This window comes from Canis lupus, chromosome 33, assembly GCF_048164855.1.
Source record: "Canis lupus baileyi chromosome 33, mCanLup2.hap1, whole genome shotgun sequence".
NCBI lineage: Eukaryota > Metazoa > Chordata > Mammalia > Carnivora > Canidae > Canis > Canis lupus.
Genome location: NC_132870.1, coordinates 25,062,885 through 25,089,221, shown reverse-complemented (window position 1 = coordinate 25,089,221; position 26,337 = coordinate 25,062,885). Strand labels below are relative to the sequence as shown.

Sequence of the window (26,337 nt, the reverse complement as noted above, 5' to 3'; positions counted from 1 at the left end):
AAGAATCAATTAATCCATCATCTACCTTAAGAAATTAGAGGAGAAAAAGAGCAAATGAAAGCACGACTAAGCATAAGAAAGGAAATAATAAGGCGCAGATGAAAAATTGATGGAATAGAAACAGAAAGAAAACAGAAAATTAATAAAACTAAGAGCTGGTTCTTTGAGAAAAACAATAAAATTGATAAACCTCTAGCAAAAGTGATCTGGAAAAAAAGGATAGAAGAAACAAATTACCAATATTAGGAAGCCTATATATTCTAGAGATACTAAAATAATAACAAAGCAGTAGTATAAAAAAGCATTATGACAGTAAATTTGGAAGCTTGTATGAGAATGAAAAAGCCCTCAAAATTACAAACTACCAAAACCCACTAAAAAGGTAGAAAAATTTAATATCTCCTTATCTAGTTTTGTCAAATCAAATTTTTAGGTTATAAATATTTTTTTGAAAACCCTTCAGTAACAGATGACTTTACGGTATTAGTCTGCTAGTGGGTGCCCAGCATACGGGATGGCTTAAACTACAGAAATTTTTTCTCTCCCTGAAAGCCAGAAGTCTGAAATCAAGGTGTTGCCAGGGATTAACTAGGAGATGTAGTGGAAGAGAGAGAGAGGCAGATAAACCTGCCTATAAGAGGGCAGCATTAAAAAAAAAAAAAAAAAAAAAAAAAAAAAAAAAAAAAAAAGGAGGGCAGCATAAGAGATACTTGTGGTGAAAAAATGGTCCATCTGTGACATCAATGCTAATGTGACATCATTATATTCCAGTGGCTATGAGGGAAGGAGCTGTTCCAGGCTCTCTCCTTGGCGAGTAGATGGTCATCTTCTTCCTATGACATCACATCATCTTCTCTCTGTGCAGGTCTCTGTGTTCAAACTTCCCTTTCTCATAAGGACAACAGTCATGTTAGATTAGGGTTCACCCTAATGACCTAATTTTAACTTGATTACCTATGGCAAGGCCCTATCTTTAAATAAGGTCTCATTCTGAGGTGCTGGGGAATAGGTCTTCAACATACGAATTTGAGAAGGGACACAATACAACCTATAATACTTCAGCCTCTGGTCCCCCAAATTCATGGCATTCTCATATGCAAAATATATTCATTCTATTCCAAGATCCCAAATGTCTTAACCCTTTCCAGCATCAACCTTTAGTCCAAAATCTCACCTACTATCACCTAAATCAGCATGAGTGATACTCATGAGTGATTGTTCCCAAGGCAAAGTTCTTCTCTAGCTGTGTACCTGTAAAACCAGACAAATTACTGACTTCCAAAATACAATAATGGGATAAGCATAGGATTGATAGTCCCATCCTAAAAGGGAGAAATTAGAAGGAAGAAAGGGGTCCCAGGTCTCAGGCAAGTCTGAAATCTAGCAGGGGAAATTTCATTGGATTTTAGGCTTGAGAATAATTATCCTTGGGCATCAACAGTATATAAACAAACAATCTAATTAGAAAATAGGCAAAATACATTAATGGATATTTCTTCAAAAAAGATATACACATAAAAACATGCATAATAAAAGGCATTCATCATCATTAGTCATTTAAGAGATGAAAATTAAAACCACAATGTGAAATCACTGTGTACCTGCTAAAATGACTAAAATAAAATATAGTTACATATCAAATATTGGCAAGGATGTGGAGCAAATGGATCACACATACATTGCTGGTAGGAATGTAAAATGGTACAGCCATTCTAGAGGTCAATTTTTGGCAATTTCTTAAAAACCAAACATGTAACTACCATATGGCCCAACAATTGCACTCCTAGACATTTATCACAAAAGATTGAACACTTATAAAAAACCTGCATACAAATGTCTATAGAGGCTTTATTCCCAATAGCTAAAACATGGAAACAACTCATATACCCTTAGTAGGTAAATGCTTAAAAAGATTGTAGATCTTCAATACCACAGAATAGTAATTAGCAATGACAACCAACCAACGGAAACAAATAAATAAACATACACCCCAGATGTTGATACATACAAGGACCTAGATGAATCCCCAATGAATTTTCTCAGTGGAAAAAAAGCCAATCACAAAAGATTACATAGGATACTATTACATTTATATAACATTCTTGCAATAACAAGTTATAGAAATGGGGATCAGGGTACTGATTGCCAGGGATTAACAAGGAGATGTAGTGGAAGAGAGAGAGAGGCAGATGGGCCTATTAAAGGGCAGCATTAAAAAAAAAAAAAAAAAGGAGGGCAGCATAAGAGATATTTGTGGTGGAAAAAATGGTCCATCTGTGACATTAATGCTAATATCATAGTTGTGATAGAATACTATGGTTCTACAAGATGTTGCCATTGAGAGAAACTGGGTAAAGGATATGTGAGATCTCTCTGTATCATTTTTTATGATTGCATGCAAATCTATAAATATCTTAAAATAAAAAGGTTAATCAAAAATTAAGAGATAACGTACTGGTCTGGATATTTTTTTAAAGATTTTTATTTTATTTATTCATGAGACGTAGAGAGAGAGAGAGAGAGGCAGAGACATAGGCAGAGGGAGAAGCAAGAAGCAGGCTCCATGAAGGAAGCCCCATGTGGGACTCAGTCCCGAGACTCCAGGATCACGACCTGAGCTGAAGTTAGATGCTTAACTGCTGGGCCACCCAGGAATCCCATAGTCTGGATATTTCTTACCAAAACCTCTCCCTTGGTCAAGAGTCATTCACATAAAGATGAAGGCAAGAATTGAAGGAGAGGGTATAGAAAGGGTAGTTCTTGGGGAGCAGATGAGGGGATGATTGCAAATGAGGAAGGGGATATACTATTAAGATAACAGAAGTTTCCAGACTTGACAACCCTTCCTTCAATGGAGGTGACAGGATTTCAGAAGGAATGGTGTCCAGATGCCCATGGGGAAGCTCAGCTTAAGGACGTACGATTACGTATGGCATAGGAAAAAAAACACCAAAAGCTTCACTAGGTCTATGCTTGATCAGACAATAAATGTAAGCATGTGAACAAGTACTGCTGTTGCCAAAAAGCAAAATAAATTTCAAGTATCTTCTGGACTCCGTGAAGATCCCAAGTCCAATGCACACATTTTTTTTTGGGGGGGGGGAAGGAAGTAATGAGAGAAACATTGGATTTTTCAACACTTATCAAGTGATAAGAACTAAGAACCTGATTTTAAATGATTTTAGAAAAATAAAGCAAGCTAATATTTTGTGTTGCTGCTGGAATTGCTGTTATCTTCCAGAAACATGAGTAAAATTCACACCTGCCAATAGATGTCACAAAATCTTTTCTTACTGATGGACTACAGAAAGGAAGTTTTAGATTTACGTAATTTCAAGAATCAAATTTCCTTTCCATTCTCTGGAGTAAATGGCCCACATCGCTTTAACAAAATGGCTAGAGGATTTGGGGAGCCAGGATATGCTTACTCACTTTTGATGATGCCAAGTTGAATACTTTTACATTCTAGAAAGAGTGAGGGTTTCTATTTACTGTGTGCTTTCCTTTGAATTCCTTCATAGAGACTGGAATGACCATAAAATTATTAGCAATGGAGCTATGTCTAAAATAATTAGATAAACAGAAGAATTAAAAAGAAATCTGAATGCAGATAATAGGCATCCAAATTGTTATGCCTTACGGAGGTGAAGAGGTATATGTATATTCTAAAGCATTTTTTACTACATCAGTAATTGAATTCAAAATATTTTAATATAAAACCTTTATAAAATACTAACAGAATAAGGTTACCTGATATGTTTTCAGGCACAAGTAAACACTTTCCACGGCTTTTATGGTGAAGCTTATTTTCCCTTTGAAACTAAAATTGCTTTCAAATGGTGGGCACTTTTTCCCACATGGAAGACAAGAAGTTTGCTTATTATTTTTAGTGCCTTAATAACCAGAGTTATTTTTCTTGGATTTACCTTGAGAACTGTAGTGGTTTGAATAGAGCCCCTCCAAAAATGTATATGTACCCAGAACCTCAGAATGTGACCTGATTTGAAAATAGGGTCTTTGCCAATTTAATTATATAAGTAAAGGTCAGGTCATACTGAATTAGCGTGGACCCTAACTCCAATGACTGGTGTCCTTAAAAGAAAGAATAGTCACCCGGAAGAAGACCTTGTGAAGTCAGAGGCAGAGGGTAAAGTGGTGCATCTACAAGCAAGCCAACATCAAGAATTACCAGATATGACCAGAAGCTAGGAAGAAGTAAGGGACAATTCTTCCTGAGAGCCTTCAAAAAGAATATCACTCTGATGGCACCTTGATTTCAAACTCTGGCCTCTAGACCTGTGCAAGAATAAACCTCCGTTGTTTTACATCACCCAGTTTGCAATAATTTGTTAGGCCTGCCCTAGGAAACTAATACAACAATAAATCTTCAGCTTCTTTTACTGGATGAGAAAATGTTTGGATGTTTGAATCAGGATATTTACTTCTGTTCTCCACAGAACATATTGACTTATTTGGTGCTTTGAGGAACAGCCAAGTGGTTCTCCAGCTGCTTTTGTAGCTAAGTGAAAAAGAAAATGTTAAACTAGTCGACCGTATTTTTAAATCATTCAGGGCCCTTCTTGTTAGAAGAATTGATTTCCTCAACTCTGAACTGCAGCCAGTAATCATTGCTGTTGATTAAGAAGAACATCCTGGTGGACAAAGAGACAATCAGCTGAGACTTACATGAAGATCAAGTATCACTCTATCCATCCTGTTTCCTAGTAATGCTTCTACCTAACTGATTTGAAAAATTGGTAATTCTGGCATTTAAAAAATATTCTGGCAATATTCTATATTTACTCACAGGCTGCCCTTTTCTCATTTTTTTGTAGGAGAGGTCAAAAGGAACCAGCCAACGTATTGTAACATTTGTTTTATCAGAAATGATAAGATTTATGGACATTACCATTATATTCTAAAAATAATTCTAAAATATAAATAAGATGAACATGGGAATGGAAATCAAAGGGAGACTTGGGGAAAAAATAGAGTTGGAATTAAGAGGGCTCCTTATGTCTTATGATGCATTTTCTCTGGTTTATTTTTGAGTCCATTTATCTTTGCTTAGAAAGAGGTAAATGATTGAGTACCCTTGCCCCTAACCCTTAAGAAAAGTGAGTTTGGTATATGAGTTGTTCTCTGGTAGAAAAGCAGGGGGCAGGCATCATGGTAATTCCACTCAACTCAGCTAGGTCATTCCAAAAAGAAAATAGCAGACAGTTCTCAGCTTGTGGGTACCATGTGTTATTGGAGAGGAAGGTGGAAAAGGAAGCAAGGTTTCTTGGCTCCCTACATCACCATCTTTCCTTACTGCTGCCTGGGGTTTAACACCTCACCAGTTGGCTGCAGAAGGACATAATATTGAGATAACTTTTTCTTGTAAGTCTGCTTCAATTGTGAGATTTTTGCAATCGTTTCTCAAGATTTCTGACATGTCTCATTATGCAATTTCTCTCTGGCCTCCAGAGAATTAATTCATTTCAAAAAACCCAAAAAGTAAAGAACAACATAAATTATTGAGCTTAGCGTTGTAACACTTTGCATTGCTGAGGAATTAAATATAAATATTTATTTTGTTAGTGTAGAAGATTGGATTCATATTTCTACAAATGAAAAAGAGCTTAAAGTTTATCCCTTCAAGAAAAAGTGTAATTTGATGGAATTATAATATTAAAATTTCATAGAAAGAATACTTTTGTTTATGACTTTACAAATTGTGATTTACACTTTCACATTTGGAACAAATCGCAGAAATGGCCTACTCAATCACTTTCACAATTCATATGCCCCTCTTCTTTCATCCATGAAAAAAAAATTTGTTTTTCCAAAAAGCAATACACTTCAAAGAATTTCAAGGGAAAATAAGTTACTTTGAAGGAAATTGTCCATGGAATAAAGTAGTAGAGATTGTGTCCCTAGATATCATTATTTTTTCTGAGGTCTATCAGTGAGAATATGTAATACTTATTATGTCAAGCCATGTGAGAACTTACCTGTATGCTTGTATGTGTGTGTGTGTGTGTGTACATATGCATCTATGTTCATATGTGTCTTTGTGTGTGTGCAAAAGAAAGAGAGAATAAGAAAAATTCATTTGTATGAAGAGGGAAAATAAAATATTTGAGCATGTTATTTAATTTTTAATGACTTTTTTTTTACTCTCCTCTCCTATTAAGACTCAGGCTCCGTGAAGAGAAGATTCAGTCTGCTTATGTCACTGCTGTAGGCCCAGTGAAAAGAAAGTGCCTGTGAAATAATAGGTATTTTATAAATATTTGTTTAGCTACTGAAATAAATGAATAAAGGACAGTCTATAATAAAATGTAGCTCAAGGTAAGTACAAATGATATACCATTACTAGAGAAAAGAGTATAACAGTTATAGTTGACAAGATTAGAAAAAGCACATTATTTTATTGAGATGAAATTCGCATGACATAAAATTGTCCTTTTCACCACTTTGCACAATTAGAGGCCTTTAGTACATTCATAATATTATGCTACCATTACCACTATCTAGTTTCAGAACATTTTCATCATTCCTAACAAAAACCCTGTACCAGTAAGCAATCACGTCTCATCCTCCTCCCCCTAGCAACCACTCCTCTGCTTTATGTCCAATGGAAATGCCTGTTTGGACATTTAACATAAATATACATTTCACAGGCTGTGGGGGTTTTGTGAAAGGTAATAGAAGTTTACACTAAAAAGTAAAATACTAATCAAGAGAAGAAGACCTAAACTTCAGTAATGGAGCTTTGTGATCATTAACTTGCCCTGACCCAACACCCTTCAGCCCAGCTCCAGCATCTAGGGCTACAATAGGAGGTCCTACAGGAAGTGGGGTTCCAGATACTTATCTCATGACTTCCCAGACACACTTATGTCTGTAAGTTTCCGTAATAAATAATTTCTATCAAGCTAATCTTGTTGGCCTTTCTCTTTGGTCTTGTGGATTTTTGGTCTTTGGAGGTCATTTTTCATATACCTCCCGTGGGATACAGTGTTATGTTAGCTTCAGGTGTACAATATAGTGATTTGACAATTCTATACTTTACTCAACACTCACTACAGTAAGTGTGGGCACCATCTGTCACCGTACTCCTCACTACTTTTATAGAGGGACAGGATTTTAGAGTTCTCCACTCCATTAATTTTGTTGATGTCACTCACAAAACTTCTAATTGCTTTTATTTTTAATGTGACATTGATTTCCAAAGATTGAGAACATACTGACTTTTCAATATTTCTGGACATTATCACAAGATAGATTAGATGAGGGAATGGTGGCAAAGCATGTTTTCAAAAGCCAGGTGATTTGTCAATGTGTGAGGCAGTCTAGAAGGAGAAAATAGGGAGTGAAAGTGTTAGTGATTAGCTAGAGAATATGCCTCATGTAAAGAATTTCAAATCCACTGAAAAAAAATTACATCTGGACTGAAATATAAAGAGGATGAATTTTGTCCTTGAATAACCAATTTTTGACACTAGATTGTTGTTAATCTAGTTAACATTTCCCAGTGACTTTTATAATTTAGAAATCATATATAATCTTTTAATATCACTCACTCATAATTATTTTTCTCATTCTAAGTGTAGGTATGGCATTCTAGATTTTTTAGTGTAGTTTGCATGTGACAGTACTTTAAAAATGTTTGTGTTTTATACAATTTAATTTGACAGCTGCACATCTTTTTTTTCTTAAGATTTTATTTAAATTCAAGTTAGTTAACATATAGTGGAGTATTAGTTTCAAGAATACAATTTAGTGATTCATCACTTACAGTTAACATCTAGTGCTCATAACAAGTGCCCATCACATATTTAGTCTAACCCCCACCTCCTTCCAGCAACCCTCAATTTGTTCCCTATAGTCATTCATATATATATATGAATATATATATGAATATATATATATATTTTTTCTTTACCAATGAACATTTTTAATTGTGATAAAAATAGCATCAGTATAAGGTGGTTGGGGAATAATGGAAAGGAAGGGCTCAGATGAGGAGATACAGCACATTCATCAGGCGGTGGGGTCTTTAGTCTCCTGCCCCCCCACCCCCAACTTGGCCTTTTACCATGGTATCCAGCACCTGGGAAGAACTTCTCCACACACTATTTCTGCTCAGGCTGTCACTAGTTGACAGGCAGGGAACAGAGAAGCAGCCAGTGGGCCTAACTCTCCTTCCCTTCGACCTTGAAAACTGAAGATGACCGGGCACATAACTCATGGTGGCCTGGTGTCGCTCCACCTCGTTGGGCAGCCACAGAAACCAGCTATACTACAACGGCCTGATTAGAGACCCCATAAATAGCTTTCCCTGGGTCCCTGGCATCAGTCATGTTGGCATTTGGGCCTGTGTCCTAAAAGGAGCTCAGGTTTGCTGGTATCAGTCGATGCTTCTCACTGGCTTCAGATAAAACTTTCACCTAATAAATAGTGTGTTAGCACTGGAGCCTGAATGAGCTCCTCGGGGCCCGGGAAAAAAAAAAAAAAATATATATATATATACATATATATATATGTATATATATATATATAACCTCTTATTTATCCATTCATCAGTATATGGACATTTGGGCTCTTTCCATAATCTGGCTTTGTTAATAATGTTGCTATAAACATTAAGTGTATATGCCCCTTGGAATCACTATTTTTGTATGCTTTGGATAAATATTTAGTAGTGTAATTGCTGGGTCATAGGGTAGTTCTATTTTTAACTTTTTGAGGAACCTCCATACTATTTTCCAGAATGGCTACACCAGTGTGCATTCCCAACAGTGTTAGAGGGTTCCTCTTTCTCCACAACCTCACCAACATCTGTTGTTTTCTGTGTTGTTAATTTTTAACTATTCTGACCAGTGTGAGGTGGTATCTCATTGTGGTTTTGATTTCTATTTGCCTGATGATGAGTGATGGTGAACATTTTTTCATGTGTCTGTTAGTCAATTGTATGTCTTCTTTGGAGAAGTAAATGTTGGTTCATGTCTTCTGCCCGTTTCTTAGCTGGATTTTTTATGTTTGGGGTGTTGGGTTTGATAAGTCCTTTATAGATTTTGGATACTAGCTCTATCTGATACGTCATTTGCAAATATCTTCTCTTATCCCATAGGTTGCCTTTTAGTTTTATTGTTTCTTTTACTGTGCAGAAGCTTTTTATCTTTGATGAAGTCCCAATAGTTCATTTCTGCTTTTGTTTCACTTGCCTCCAAAGATGTGTCTAGCAAGACGTTGCTGTGGCCAAGGTCAAAGAAGTTGCTGCTTGTGTTCTCCTCTAGGATTTTGATGGATCCTGTCTCACATTTAGGTATCGTCCAGTTTCACTCTTCTGCATGTTGCTGTCCAATTTTCCCAACACTATTGTTGAAAAGACTGTCTTTTTTTCCATTGGATATTCTTTCCTGCTTTGTTGACCATAAAATTGAGGGTCCATTTCTGGTTTCTCTATTCTTTTCCATTGATCGATGTGTCTGTTTTTGTACCAGTACCACACTGTCTTCATGATTACAGTGTTGTAATACAGCTTGAAGTGTGGAATTGTGATGCCTCCAGCTTTGGTTTTCTTTTTCAGGATTTCATTGGCTATTTGGGGTGTGGTTCCACACAAATTTTAGAATTGTTGGTTATAGCTCTATGAAAAATGCTGGTGTTGTTTTGATGGGATTGCATTAAATGTGTAGATTGTTTTGGGTAATATAGACATTTTAACAATACTGGTTCTTCCAATCCCTGAGCATGGATTTCTTTATGTCTTCCTTAATTTCTTTTATAAGTGTTCTATAGTTTTTAGAGTACAGGTCTTTTACCTCTTTGTCTAGGTTTATTCCTAGGCATCTTATGGGTTTTGGTACAGTTTTAAATGGGATCGTTTCCCTAATTTGCCTTTCTGCTGCTTCATTATTAGTGAGATAGAAATGCAACAGACTTCTGTGTGTTGATTTTATATTGTATGATTTTGCTGGATTCCTGTATCAGTTATAGTAATTTTTTTGGTAGAGTCTTTCCAGTTTCTTACGTACAGTATTGTGTCATCTGTGAAAAGTGAAAGTTTGACCTTGCCAATTTGGATGCCTTTTATTTATTTTCGTTATCTGATTGCTGAGATGACAACTGCACATCTTTTAGTCTGTTATCTGTCTAGTTATGATAAATACACAAGTTATTCCTTTAAAAATATAGCTCATCTATTTTGATCACAGACTTTCTTAAGTTAAATAAATTAAATAAATTTGGGGTTTCTTTACACAAAGCAATTATTTAAAGGTGCCATACCAAGTCGTGTTTGGTTCAAGAAGTCCAATTAAGGAAAGTACTTTCTCTGTACTTTCTTTAAAAATATAAATACTTCATTTTCAGTACAGTTTTATCTTAACAACAACACTGAGTGGAAAGGACAGTATTCCTATATACCTCCTTGCGTTGCACATTCAGCCTACCCCACCATCAACACCCCACACCAGAGACCTGCATTTGTTTACAAGCAATAAACCAACATTAACACGTCATTATCACTCAAATCCCATTGTTTACATTAGGGTTCACTTCTGGTATACATTATATGGGTTTTGATAAATTCATAAAGACATCTATCAAACATTATAGTTATATAAAGAATAGTTTCATTGCCCTAAAAATCCTGTTCCACCTGTTTATCCCTTCTTTTCCTTATACTCCTGCACTCACTGACCTTTTTAGTGTCTCCATAGTTTTGCCTTTTCTAGAAGGCTGTATAATTGGTATCAAACAGTATATAGCCTTCTTAGATTGTCTTCATTCACTTAGTAATACACCTTTATGGTTCTTCCATGCCTTTTCATTGTTTGACAACATATTTCTTTTTATTTTTTTTAATTTATTTTTTATTGGTCTTCAGTTTTAATATTTTATTCATTTATTCTTGAGAGACAGAGAGAGAGAGGCAGAAGGAGGAGCAGGCTCCATGCAGGGAGCCCGATGTGTGACTCAATCCTGGGTCTCCAGGATTAGGCCCTGGGCCAAAAGCAGGTGCTAAACTGCTGAGCCACCCGGGCTGCCCCAACAACGTATTTCTTTTTAGCATTGAATAATATTCTATTGTCTGGATGGGCCACAGTTTACTTACCCATTCACTTACCGAAGGACATCTCAGTTGCTTCTAGGTTTTGGCAATTATAAATAGATACTATAAACATCCATGTGAAAGTTTTTGTGTGGACATAAGTTTTCTACTCATTTGAGTAAATACCAACAAGTGTGATTGTTGGATCATATGGTAGGAATGTGCTTATTTTTGTGAGAAACTGCTAAACAATCTTCCAAAGTAATTGCACCATTTTTCATACCCACCAGCATGAATGTTGTATTTTTCTCTGTTGCTCCACATCCACGCCAGCATTTGATGTTGTCAGTGTTTTGGGCTTTAGTCATTCTACTATATGTGTAATGGAAACAATTTTATTGTTGCTTTAATTTGCAATTCTTTAATGAGGTATGATGTGGAACATCTTTTCATATGCTTGTTTGAAAAATATGGAATGTGTCACAAATGTGCATGTCCTCCTTGCACAGAGGGCACGCTAATCTTCTCTGTATTATTCCAATTTTATTATTTGTGCTTCCAAAGTGAGGACACTGTCCTTTCTTTTGATTCCCAAGGTAACCTTTCTTTTGATTCCCAAGGTAAAGGATGTAATGGGTTAAAGCAAACAACAAAGATGAAATGGAGTATGACATTCATGGAAGAGTCACGTCTATTTCTTTAAAATATAAATAAGACCAGGGCTGTGAATTCAGAGGAGCAAGAGATACCTAGGAATATGGAAGAGAAAAAGTAGTAGAAAGGAGGTATACTTTCAGACAGAACCAGAAAGGCACCACAGGTTCAGTGTATGCAGAAAAAACAGGGCAGATTTTGAGGAGGAATTTTTTTAAAATGGGAAGAGGAGTTACTGGAACTTAATTTTAGAAATACTAAGCAAGTTTTCTCCTAATATCTTATTCTTTCATGTTTTTATCCAGCCCCAGTCCCAGTTTACACAGAGTTAATAAAATTTAAATTTAAAGCATGGGAAAACAGTATGATTCCACACTTATAAAAAATATCAAATTGCTTACGGGGGAATTATTATTTTAGGCTCATAACTGGATACTTATATTTTAAGATGTCTGAGATGCCATACAGTGTATTATGCTCTGTTTTGGTGCTGGAAAATTTAAAAATGGAACAAAACTAGCTTCCTGTCCCAATTGAATTTATATTCTACTGGCTGAAGATAAAAATGAACAAACAAAAATGCAATATGTAAAACACAGAGTAAAAAAAAAGCAGGGTAAATTGGGAAATTACTATTAATGTGGCTCACTATTTTATATAGATTTGCTTGGGAAGATTTTTCTTTTCCTATCATATTTAAGAAGAGTTCTGAAGCAGATGATGGATTTGGCCAGGCTGTAAGAAAGAATATATTTAAAAATATTTGTTTATTTATTTTTAGAGAAAAAGTGTGTGTATGGGTGGGCAGAGAGAGAGGGTAGAAAGATTCTTAAGTAGACTCTACACTCACTGTGGAGCCTGAAGGATCCAGGTGCAGAACTTCTTTGGTATGTTTAGAGAATAGCAAAGAGGTTGCTATGAGTGAATTAATCATAAAGGTAGCTTGTACTTTGAGTTTAAATGGACAGGAAGAAGAGCAATGGAAGTTGAGGTGAGAAAGTAACAGAGGAAACCATAGAGGATTGTATAGGGCTGTATAAAATAAGGTTTTCCTAAGGGTAAGATATGAAAATGAAGTAAATCAATTTGTGCTAATTGGCACAGCACATTCCATTCAAAAGAGCAGAATGTATTTCTATGCACACGCACATAAACCATTACCAAGATTAACCATATTGCATGAAAAAAAATCATTAATTTAAAAGTGTTTGCACACTGAGACATAAGATATCAGATTATGTGAAATGTCACTAAAATGACACTAAGAGAAAATTTTTAGCAGCCTCTAGCTGGCCCTGTCAAAGGACCTGAGTGGAAAAAGAGACTGCAATCAGAAGCGGATTGTGTTAGGTAAGAGTTGAAGTCGTTTTTAAGGCTTTTTAATGATACAGCATATCATGCAGTATGGAGATTTGCATTCTTATCATTTACTGAATTTCTAGTAACACTGTGAATTCTGGTATATCAGTTATAGTGCCTAGTTGAGACAAAACAGATCATTGGTAGGAATCATGAAACCCAGAGTGAAATGGTGGGAAATTATTCTAGAAATGGTGTATTGACACTCCTTGCAAAATCAAACGTGTTCACAAACACAAATGAATAGCTTCTGGGAATCTCAGAAATACTTGCAAGTTTATAAAGGATAGTAGGCAGAAGGCAACTAAAAAGAGCAAAATTTGATGGACTGTTGCGACAGTATCCAAACCTTAAAAGGCTTGGGGAATTTAGTTACAATTCTCTTCTGTAAGTCTTTTAACATCTCTCCTAGGAGAGTTATGAACATGACAAACCTGTATTCAGTCTCTGAATAATAATTGCAACTTATATTGCAATTTTGTTTATCCATTTACAACTTAATGGTCATCTGTATTGCTATTCGTTAGTTAACAGGAATAAGGTTTCTATGAAGACTTGAATACAAATTTTTCTATGGACATATGTCTTTATCCTTTTGGGAAGATACCCATTAGACCCTCTCTTTCCTGCCAGACTCTGAAACAATTGAGGAGTAGATAGAATCAGCATATAAAAATCAAAATGTCTCCCTCATTACTGAAAAATGTTATTGGATAATGTGGTCTTGTGCTGTTAAAAAGTAAACATTTCATGATTGCACTCCAGAATTATGCAGACTTGTCCATTCTGTCATAGGTAGCACTGGATTACAGTAGATTGTTCTAGTCTGCGAAGTCAGTTTATAGTGTGGAGGAGCAGAGCACAAAGGGGTACTGTGATAATAAGATGTTTGTCCAAATGGAAACCTGAGTGTAAAAATTCAATTAAATGTAGTTTTACAATTTACATACAATCCAGTGATCACACTCTTAGGTGTTTACCCAAGTGTCTTAATCCATCTGTCTTAATTCATCTTCTATAACAAAATGCTATAGACTGTCCACCTTATAAGCAACAAACATTTGCTGGAAGATGAGGATGCCGGCATGATCAGGTTCTGGTGAAGGTCCTTTTCTGTGTTACATACTGTCAACTTCTCAGTGTGGCCTCACATGGTAAGAGAGGCTAAAGAGCTGTGTGGGATCTCTTCTATAAGAGCACTAAACCCTTTCATGCTCTCATGACCTAATGACCTCCCAAAAGTTCCATCTTCTAATACCATCACATAAACCTTTAAGATTCCAACATCTGAATTTGGGGAAAATACAAACATTCAAATCATAGCACCCAAGTGTTGAAAACGTATATCCATACAAAAACCTGCACATGCCCGTTTAAACAGATTTATTCATAATGCTTCTAAAAAATTAGAAGCAAAGGAGATGTCCTTCAATAAGTGAATGGAGAAGAAAACTGTAGTAACATCCACATGAAAGAATATTATTCAGTGACAAAGAGAAATGAACTATCAAACTATGAAAAGACATGGAAGGATCTCAAATGCGTATTGCTAAATGAAAAAAGTCAGTTTGAAAAGGCTCTACATTGTATGATTCCAATTACAGGACATTCCGGAAAAGGCAAAAGTATAGCAATAGTAAAAAAGGTCAGTGTTTGCCAGGGGCTTGGGAGAAAAGGAAGAAAATTGAATAGATGAAGTACAGTTGTTTTTTTAGGGTGATGAAACTGTTCTGTATTATATAATTTTGGATAGATAAAGGTATGTATTTGTCAAAACTCATAGAAAATTATAGCACAAAGAGTAAATCTTAGAGCATGAAAGTTTTAAAAGAATCATTTAGGATGTCAGATTTCAGGATGGAACACATTCTTCATTGACAAGAGCATCCACTGTTTTATTAATGTATGAATTAACTTCACTGAAGAGGGGTAAAAAGTTACTAATCTAAGTAATTTTGGAAATAAATAGATTTGGTAAATACTGGAATTGAGCAATTAAGTAAATAAATGTCAATTGGTTGAAAGGAGGTTTCTCACTGGTAAAGAGTAGGTGTACAGAAAAGCAGGGGTAGGAGTCTAGAATAATCTACGTGGTAATGGATTAGAATTAGGAACATCAGTGTGAGCTCATGGTTACCCTGATGTAGGTAAACGGTCACACACACACAAACACACACACACAGATTTGTATATACACATATAGTTCCTTGTTCCTTCCTCTGTCAAATGAGAAAACCTAGAAACAACGATATTCTAGGGCACAAAATTCATACACAAATGTAAACATCCCTCTCACATGTATGCCTAGCTGGTTACTTACCTTCCCAGGAAGTGATCATGGTTCATTTCCTGTGCCCCTCTACTCCCGTCTAATATGCATATGTAACAGCTCTGCAAATAAGGTGAACATAAAGATGCACCCTGACTTTCTTGCATGATGACTGTTCTGTGTCCTTTCATATGGGGCTGATGTTTTACCTGCTGAATAAATTTCACTGGATGGAAAAAAAATTAAAAACCCAAATATTTTACAAATTATCAATGTATAGTATTTTGTTATCATTCATAATTACAAGTGAAAATTCCACTCAATGTGTAAATTTGAGCAGGTTTTAATATAATAGACTATATACAAAAAGTTAACTTATATTCTTTCAAATTACACATTTTAATTAACATTTCAGATGTTACCTATTGTTAACTTTTGTATAGAATCAAAGAAGAATATTTATAATTATCTGAAAAGGATATCAAAATGCTAATATCTCCTATACTTTCCATCTACAAAACTGTATGAGGTCAGATTTTCTTCATATATCCTTCATGTATTTCAAACCAACACAATATATTGCAAGAGATTAGAATGTAGAAGCAGATATAAGAATCCAATTCTATTTCATTAAGCCAGATGTTGAAATGTTTATAAAAAATATAAAACAATGCTGCTTTTCTTATTATGTTTTTATTTTAGAAAATACAATTACTTTTCATAAAAATATTTATGTCAACATGTGGTGGAACACATATTAAAACACAGCTATTTCAGTATTTTCAAAATATCTATTTATTTTAAAATACAGTAATCATTGATGATTTAGTTTATGTAAGCAAAGTTTTGTTGTGCACTCAATAATTTTTAAGAAGGTGAAGGAGTCTGGAGACCAAAACTTTGAGAAATACTGGACTAGTATATGTGTGGCCCAAGACTTTGAAATAAGGTCCATGGATCCTAGCTAGGTTCTGCCTTTAATAAGCCAGACTGTTTCACTCTTGTATTTGCATTTATTTTGGTGGTCTTCTACCTTTATAAAACTAGTTAAAAGCTTTAGCTGTGTGAATGAGTTCCATGGGAAGTGTGTTATCTATGACAAAGCCAGAGCTTTTGAAAGTCATGCCTGTGGTGAGGATTTAGAAGTGGTATTTGGGATGAGAAAACCTTGAGAGAAGGTTAAAAAAAAAAACTTGGGAGACACTCTTGGGGCTGCTTAATCCAACTATCCATCTTCCCAGCTTAAGTTTCATTTTCTAATTTCAGTAGTTTGTTCTTAAATAAGGAATTAGTATACAGATGGAGTTATGGTCAATACTTTACTTTTCATGATACTTTTATTAGGCCTTTCACAAAATTTATAAGATATAAAAAATATTTCATCTATTTTTCCAGTAAATATGCCCACATACCTCCACTTGACACTTAGTCTGTTAACTGATGCACATCAGGTAGTCCATCAGCTTTTCTTCATAGGAAGAGGAAGTACTATATTATCAGATAAAAACATAGCAATAATTCTCACTGGGAAAGGCTGATGTTTCTTCCTAGCTGTATACTAAACCATAAGGAACATTTACAAGTTTTTAAGACAAGAAAATATGTATGACACACAGAGGAATTTATGATTTTTATTTGCATAAGATAAAACCTAGAGGGAAAGAATGTTTAGAACTTTTAGTATATTCAAAGTAATGTGACTTTCAAGAATGAGAGATGACATAAATTTAAGAATCTTCAAATAAATCTTCAAATAATTTTCATCAAAATGTTTTATTCTACTCAAATTTGATCACATTATAGTAGTCAGCTATTGATGAATGAGCATGTGATGCAAAGAGAAAGGCCTTGACTCAGTAGACTGTTATTAATTAGTTTGATTTGGTTAAACACTGTCACCATCAAGAAAATTAATGGTAATTGAGAGGAAATAAATGAGCAGATGGGTGGCTACCATATGCTCATGCCACACTCTAAATTGATAATAATTAAGTAATTATGGATGGAAAAATATTTATTCAAATGTCTATGGCATTTGAAATGCCTGTTTATAAAACCGTGTCATTTTTAATGGATACTGTTCCACTTGACCTCTGAATTAGCAAGAAGTATTAGGGCAAAGGGAAGAAATCACTCCAGTGCTTTCTAACCCAACCTCATTTATTAAACAGTTTTTAGTATGTGCTCTCAAAGGGCAAATAAGGAATTAAGAAATATAAACTTTATTTTCTTATTCTTGATACCAAGACAGAAAGATATGCTCATTGTCTTGGGGTATTAACTATTGAGATGTCTGTGGATGGTGTTGGATGTGATTGTTAGCACCTCCTGGAATGTGGCTTGACTACTTTTGGTCCTCAATCTTCAGTTGCTTGTTCTAATAGGAAAATTAAGGGTCTGATTTCAAAACATCATTCACAAATTTTGTCTTTTTGTTTCTCTTTTCCCCAGCCTAGTCTTGTATCTTTTCACTGAAAACATATGCCTTCTTTGCTCATTAACTCTCTCAAGAATTTTGTCTCACATAAGAAGACTGTTTCCTTACTATTTACTCAACAATTAGAAATATGAGCCTTCTTATTATCTAACTAGCTTGCTTCTTTTAGTGAAAAAGCAGCAGCAGCCAGCTAGTAACACTAAGAATTGCAGTGATCTTTAAAATGTTATTTTAACTGTTATTTTACTTTCTATCACAGTTCCTGCCCTGCATAAATAAACTTGACATTGATCTTCCTCAATCTTTTTTTTTTTTATGGTGAGATAATGAATTAGACTAGAATTTAGAGAAATTCCTACTCAGATACAGTATTGATTCCTCAGACAGTAAATGAATTTCTAGTACTGGATAAAATTCAAACACCTAGTGTCAAAGAATACCAATGTTTATCTCATTAAAGTATGTAAATAAAGTACATTTCTAATATCACAAGATGTGTCTTTGAGGCATAAAAACTTATTAGCCTCCCTCACCTGAATTTCATTAAAGATTCTGAAATGCTGTGACAGGTAATGTACTATCTAATAAACAAGCTCAGAAAATATTTCCTGCATTTGTTTGTTAAGGCTGCCATAGTAGAGTACCACAGACTGGATGATTTAAACAACATAAATTTATTTTCTCAAAGTTTTGGAGGATAAAAGTTCTAGATTTAGGGGACAGTCAGGCTTCTCTCTAGGCTTAGAGATGGCTATCTTCTCTCTATGTCTTCACAGATCTTTGCCCTATCTTTGTGTACAACTTTCCTCTTCTTATAAGGACACCAGGAGATTGGATTAGGGCCCACCCTAATGACTCCATTCTAACTTGATAGCTCCTTGCAGGTTTTATCTCCAAATAAAGTCATATCCTGAGGTACTGTAGTTTAGAGCTTCAGCATATCAGTTTTAGGATACAATCAACCCATAACATGAACTATAAGATTAAAACATTTAGGTAGGCAATTTTTACTTTAAAATATTCTTTAAAAAAATACAATACAATACAATAAAATAAAATAAAGTATTCTTACATACAATTATATTCGGACACATGCAATAAATAAATAAATAAATAAATAAATAAATAAATAAATAAGTAAACAGTGATCTTACTCATTTGAGCCGTCACATGTGACTCCTCATGGATAACTATTTCACAGGATGTACACCCATCTGAGGAAGCGAGCTCATTCATGTTAGAATATTAATGCTCTGGGGCACCTGGATAGCTCAGTGGTTGAGTGTCTGCCTTCAACTCAGGCTGTTATCCTCGGGTCCTGGGATTGAGTCCTGCATCAGGCTCCCAGGAGGGAGCCTGCTTCTCCCTCTGTCTATGTCTCTGCCTCTCTGTGTGTCTCTCATGAATAAATAAATAACACCTTAAAAAAAGAGATGATTAATGCTTCATGTTACACTGTTGCTGATCAATTTTGCGTTTCCTCCACATAGTTGCCTGACCTTCATCCTATATGGCTGAAGAAGGGTAGTAAATGGCTTGCTTGTTAAGATACATCTGATTCACTGAGGCTACTCAGTTTATTTAGAAATTGCAACTTGGGCTTTTTCAGTTTAGTAAAATGACAGCAAATTTACAAATATAACTCTTTGAGAGACGAAGACAAAACTCAATACTTGCTTCTAATACTTTTTTTTTTTTTCCTGCCAGGTTTCTCCAAATCTGCATTAAGAAGATCCAGTGAAAAATTTCTTTCTAAGTAACATGTTGACCGGGAATGGACTTGCTAGATATCAAAATAAGTATCCTTTATGTCTTATTTTATTTAAAAACATAAGTCAGCATAGTATTTTATAGTATTACCTCCATTTGGCATAATAAGAATCCAAAACTTAAGAGTTTACATAATTTTCCAAAGATTAACAAAAAGTAGTAAGTATAGAATTTGATTTCAAACTTAGGTAACATGACCCCATGGCCGTTTTCTGAAGGTCCACATGCTACTGCTTCCACTAGTAATTAAAACCCCATCACAAATTCTAGAAGAAAGCATTCTTAAGTGTGATCTTAGTTTCAGATTTTTATTTTATGTCCTTTATCAGACTGAGAAAAATATATTTTATTACTACTTTGCTGAAGGTTTTTTCATAAATGTTATATTAAACTTTGTCAAATCCTTCTTTTCTATTAAAATAATCATACACTTTTTTCTTTTTTTTAATAAGGTGAATTATATTGAATGGTTTGCAGATGCTGAGTGACCTTGCATTCCTGAGGTAAATGCCACTATCAAAATTCATTATCAATTTGATCCTGATTGTTTTATCCTTGCATTCAAAACCAAACTTTCATTGATTTTCTGTGTCTATGTATGTTCATAAGGAATAGAGATCTATATCACTTTTTTCTTCCAGGTAATGTTCTATCTGGTTTTGGTATATGAATTAATGCTGGCCTTATGAAATGAGTGAGGAAATATTTCTTTTTTTTTTTTCTTTGAAGGACTTTGCATAGTTTTTTCTTAAATATTTGATAGAAGTTACCATCCATGGCACTTGATCCTGGAGATTACTCAACCACCTTCTCTCTCAAACTCTGCATTTAGTTTAACATATATTCATTATTCTTGACAACAATTTTTAAATCTAATTAATTCAGGATACTAGTAGTAAACCTTATTTTAACCAAAGTTTATTTTCTTCCCTTAATATAAAATCTTACCTAAACAAAACATCACTAGATTATATTTAGTGAAATTACTATGTATTGAACACATTATGATACTTTACATGAATTATCCCATTTAATTATTACATTTACAAAATTAAAAACTTGAACAAAATCATTGCATACAAAGACATAGGCTCATTTTTTTCAATATGATGGTCATTACTCTTACTGAGGTTCATATTGCAAACATATAAATTTGTATCTTCATGCTAAGTCAATTAGAGAATTTCAACCACATCAGAGAATACTATTTGCAAGAATAGAAATCATCCTCCAGCAATGTGTATGGCACTTAAGCTAAAAAGTGGCATTTTTAACATATTTTAATAAAAATTTTTCTCTTCAATTTAAATATTCTTAGATCAATTAATTCTGATATAATAAAAATACTATATAGTTGATACTCATTTTTTCTTGTTATTTTAGATTCATACATTTAAGCCTGTTCTAAATCATTTGTCAGCAGGGAAATGAAATTAAAAATAATGAGATACCACCACACAACTATTAAAATGGCCCAAATGCAGAACAACAATAGCACGAAATGCTGATTAGGATGTGGAGCAACAGGTACTTTTATTCCCTGCTTATTCACTCCTAACCATAGTTATTTAATAGTTCTTATAAAACGAAACATGCTCCTATTATATAACCCAGCAGTCATGCTCCTTGGTATTTACCCAAAAGAGTTAAAAACTAAAAACTTATGTCCACATAAAAATCTGCACATGGTTGTTTACAGCAGTTTTACTCATGACTGTCAAAACTTGTAAGCAACTAAGATGTCCTTTAGTATGTGCATGGATAGATAAGCTGTGGTACATCCAGACAATGGAATATTATTTAATGCTAAAATAAATGAGTTATTGAGCCATGAAAAGACATGAGGGAATATTAAATGCACGTTACGAAGTGAAGGGAGTCAATCTGAAAAGGCTACATACTCGAAGATGCCAACTATATAGCAGTTTGGAGAAGGCAAAACCACGGAGAAAGCAAAGATCAATGGTTGCAAGTTTAGAGGGGAAAGTATGAATAGGCTGCTCACAGAGGGCCGTGAAAATATATTGTGTGGTACTATAATGAAAGATACATGTCATTATACGTGTCCAAGCCTATACATGTGTGTACAACTCCATAAGTGAACTATAATATAAACTATGGACTTTGGGCAATCATCATGCGTTGGTGTAGGTTCATCAGTTGTAACAAATGTTCCACTGGTGGTGAAGGATATTGGTAAAGAGCAAAGTCATGTAGAGCATATGGGTGGGAGCATATGGGAAATCTTTATACCTTCCCTCAATTTTTCTGTGAATTTAAGACTGCTCTAAAAAATGTGTCTTAATAAAAACAAAAACAGAAACAAATATGTGAAATTGAGCTCTGGAATTTAAATTACAATGTTCACAATCATAGTTTTCTGAATCTAAGAATTATCCAAACTTAAAATTAATTACATGTTAACTTAAGGGTTACAATTTATATTACAATGTATTAGATGGTCCATATCTATTGTCCTTCCTTTGTTTCATGAATTGCTGTGGATCCTTCATGTCAACATCTCAAGCTTGTCTTTTTGCAAAATTCATGTCGTCTTATAACCAGGAATTTATAATCATGCCTGAATCATCTATCTTCTATTTATGTAAAACTTCCTCACTTTATCATGTCCACTTTATTTTTTTTCATTTTGCAGCCCAAAAGAGATACTAGCAGGTAAAAGTAGATAATACTGACTACAAATACTAAGTTGGACTTTATTTTTAAAAGCCTAAGCATTCAAAGAAGGAGTTATGATAGAGGAGAAGCCAGAAAAGTTTTGAAGGAGAGTTTTGACTAGATATTTTTGGTCTTTTCAACCAGGGAAAGAAGAATGAATAATAGTGACATTCATTGTATTAAGGACTGAGCATATGAAAACTTATTTCCAAGTGAAGTGGACTTGGATATCAGTTAGGGCTGAGCATCATATTCTTCAGTAGTTCTGTGAGGGAAGGATTTCAGTGGTGGACTTGATTTGGGTGCCTATTAATAATGATGGACACTAATCATCTTGGTCTTGACAGTCTTTTAGGTGGTTTCCTATGGCCGTGGCATGGGGAAAATGGAGCTGCAAGTTGAGTCGTGCACCCCCCAAAACACCACCACCTGAGAAACAAATGCACAACAGCCAAATAATAATAAATTGTCCATGCGTGTCTTTTGTTTTTTGGCAAATGTTTAAGCCCTGGAATTCTTGGACAAAACAAGAAAAAGAGAAAGGGACTTATAAAATTAAACTACAATGACTTTCTTGCTAAATGTGGTAATAGGTACTTGAATGTAGTTTATTATGGTAAAGGATGTTTCTGTAATATGAAGTAGCTCATAGTTAATTGATACACAGGGAAATGATACCAGTATAATATGGAAGTAACATTGGCATTCTCCATGTCAGGTTTTGTACCACAAACTGATTATAACTGTGCATAAAGTCCATTAACTCAGCTGAATGAAGTAAGGTCTGGAAGAATTCAGTATGGCATATTCATCTTTGTCATTCTGCTTGACCACAAGCTCTGTACTGGAACTGTTAAGGGAAAGCCATAACTTTCTCATTCATAGCCTTCCATGATCATTTATTTATTTATTTATTTATTTATTTATTTATTTATTTATTTATTTTTCTTTGAAGATTTTATTTATTTATTCATGACAGACAGAGAGAGAGAGAGAGAGAGGCAGAGACACAGGCAGAGGGAGAAGCAGGCTCCATGCAGGGAGTCCAACATGGGACTCGATCCCGGGTCTCCAGGATCACATCCTGGGCCAAAGGCAGGTGCTGAGCCACCCGGGCTGCCCCATGATCTTTTTAAAAAGGCAAACGTCTTGATAGTATCTACTTATTAAAAATTTGAGAGTTTTTTTTTTTAACAAAGCAAACCTTTTTCTTAGGATTATTTTTATTAATTTTAGGGTTTGGGTTACAAAATTTCTTAGGATTAAAGTGGTTTGAACCTAACCCTATTTTTTATCATAGAATTATGGGGTTTGGTTGTAATTTTGCTAATTTAAGATATGCAAATATGCCATTTTAGTAGAAATTAGTGTTTACATCATGACCTTGATAAAAAATACAATACTTTATGTACAATGATGTTGTAGAAAAAGCTATATATGTTAAAAACAGATTCCTAGATCATGAAGATGAAATGCGACAGAAAAAACTTCAATGTTTGAATTCGGTTTATTTTTTGTTTAAAATTGTTAACTCAGGGCACCTGCATGGATCAGTCAGCTAAGCACCTGCCTTTTGATTTTGGCTCAGATCATGATCTCAGGGTGGTGAGATCAAGCCCTGTCTCAGGCTTCATGTTGGGCATGAGTCTGCTGAGGATTGTCTCTCTCTGGCTCCTGCTGCTCCCACCACCCACCACCACCACTCATGTGCTCTTTCTCTCTCCCTCTCTCTCAAAAAAAAGAATTGTTGACCCAAAAATAGTCTCAAAATACTGTCGTATAGCTTAGCATCATTTGTTTAAAGGAACTAGAATGTTTAGTAATTAGGAATATGAGCTAAAAACCTGATCTTAGAAGAAACTTTCAATAGCTGCATGTTAATATTTGGTGCTGTTAAATTTAGTAAAATTCTTCCATGTTATCATTTCCACTCATTTATTTTCATAGTTACATGGCATATATGATTGCTACACTATGTTTTTTGAATAGGTCATAAATAATACCGGGCAAAGCCTGAGTACCTTAAAAGTGATAACTTCATTGATTTAGTCAGTTGATACATGCTTGTTCATCATTTAACACTTTTTGTATCATCTGCTAAGGACCATATACGAACAATGGTAATGTAGTGATTTAAAGAAGGAAATAGTCACCATGGAGCTGGGTGGTCAGGGCATGTTTCTTTGAGAAAATGGGACTAGATATTCAAAGAAGGCAAATTCTTCATATCGCATTGTCTTCTAACACTTTAGAAACCTAGTTGTCCAATTTTATGTTTTTCAATAACTTCATGTGGAACCATAAAATTTATATCAGAAGTATTTTTAAAACTTGTTCACTCTTCTTAACTACCTCTTTCTTCTAATTAATCTGCTCATCTTTTTTCTTGCCAAGCTCCAGTCTGTTCACCCCACAGAAGTAATGTAGGCAAGGAATTCATTTGAAATACAAATACGATCATGTTATCAGTATGTATGCATACACACATTTAAATGCTTTTCCGTCATTCTTATCATAAAAACTTTTTAGCAGAGTCAACAAAACCCTACATAATTTGACCTTCCTTTTTCTCTTTTATCTTCCTACAGGCTCCCTTCCCATTCCTTTTTTTTTCTGCCCAAGAAACCTTAAATTCATTTTATTCCACAGTATTTGACCCTTCCCCTTATCCCCAGAAGACATTTCCCCACTTTACCCCCAGTTAATGTTTGCTCACCCCAAAAGTTTCAGCTCATGAGCACTTCTTTCAGGGATATTTTCCCGACAACAGTACTGTGTCATAGGTAAAAACCATGCAATAGTAAGTTAGAAGACTTTATTCTTGAGCTATTTATTCAGTGCTTATTATGCATTAGACACTTACCTTTTCATGTACAAATTATTTTAATTTTCAAAATAATCCTATGAAGCTATCAGAGTTTTAATTTAAAAAAGGTCTTATCAAGGTAGTAAAAAGTCATAGAAATAAGTTTTTTCCCTTTATTATATACCAAGCATCTAGCACGTATAGTATTTGTTGAATTGAAGAACGAATGAATGAGTAATGGCTAAATAAATACATAGCAATAGCTCCTGAACGCTTTCTGATGTCGTCATTGAATTGTTTTTTGATGTTATTTTTTTAAAGATCTTAACAATGCTATAAGCAGCCTGAACTCTTTCTGAAGTTGACATTTAATTGCTATTTGATTTTTTTTAAGATCTTAACGGTGCCATAAGCATCTTTGTAAGTTTTAAAAACAAAGACTTTGGAATATTAAAGATATTATATAATTTTAAATTGTTATTTTAAAAATAAGATTATATATTAGAACATTAGACACTTATCAAGGTTTCAGGAATAAACAAAATGGTAATAAAAACCTTCTTAATGTTCAATCTACTCATAATATTCTATCATTCTAATGAAATGTTCTAATAAAAGAGTTCTCAGTTTTTTACATAAAATGTAAAGTTTTATTTCTCCCAATCATGAGTTGACACTTTGCAAAGGAAAGTTATTAGCTTATATTTAGTCTGAAATAATTAAATATTTATAGACTACCTATCAGTCAAGCACTATAATTCAAATAGTTTTGAGAAACATTTTATATTTATCCTCCCATAAAATTTGTGGTAAAGACTGAGTCATCACTGTCATAATAATAAAATATTCAATGATCACCTTTATTACATGTCCTTCTAGGTAAAGGGAAACATATCAAAAAATACAGGATGAATTGTGCCCTTAATCAGCTTATAATCATTTAGTAATTCAAGGATAATGCATAAAAACAATTAGAAAAAGAATAAATAGATTGCATAATTTTATGAACTTGTTGAAAACTAACACTAAGAATTTAGATTTCAGAAAACTTGAATAGTTTAATGTAATTGAAGTTTCCTCTCAAAAGAGAAGACTTAGACTAGACCTGGAAAAGAGAGTATTTGAATGATCAGAGGAAATACAGAAGATAGAAGGCAGAGACACATAAAAAGAGCTCACTGACATGTGTTCAGGGGAGTGTAGGAAAAGGAAGTGGAGTGTATTCCAAGACAGGCAAGAACTGGTGATTGGCACATGTGGGGAATAAAATAGGAAAGTGGTTTTAAATAAACTAAATTTCAGACTATTGATGACAA

General features: G+C 34.3%; 2 long non-coding RNA genes and 1 other non-coding gene across 3 annotated transcripts; 2 read left to right on the top strand and 1 right to left on the bottom strand.

Annotated features, from left to right (window-relative positions):
- The first annotated feature begins 781 nt into the window (after positions 1–781).
- On the top strand, positions 782–19,561 carry LOC140623610 (uncharacterized). The gene is made up of 3 exons (XR_012023164.1): positions 782–865; positions 6,180–6,263; positions 19,474–19,561. It is a non-coding gene; the product is annotated as an uncharacterized lncRNA (long non-coding RNA).
- LOC140624064 (U6 spliceosomal RNA) lies at positions 11,512–11,618 on the bottom strand. The gene has a single exon (XR_012023600.1). It is a non-coding gene; the product is annotated as a U6 spliceosomal RNA (small nuclear RNA).
- Positions 19,562–19,990: 429 nt separating the features above from the next.
- Positions 19,991–22,694, top strand: LOC140623635 (uncharacterized). Its single transcript, XR_012023192.1, has 3 exons — positions 19,991–20,039; positions 20,957–21,063; positions 22,563–22,694. It is a non-coding gene; the product is annotated as an uncharacterized lncRNA (long non-coding RNA).
- Positions 22,695–26,337: the final 3,643 nt, after the last annotated feature.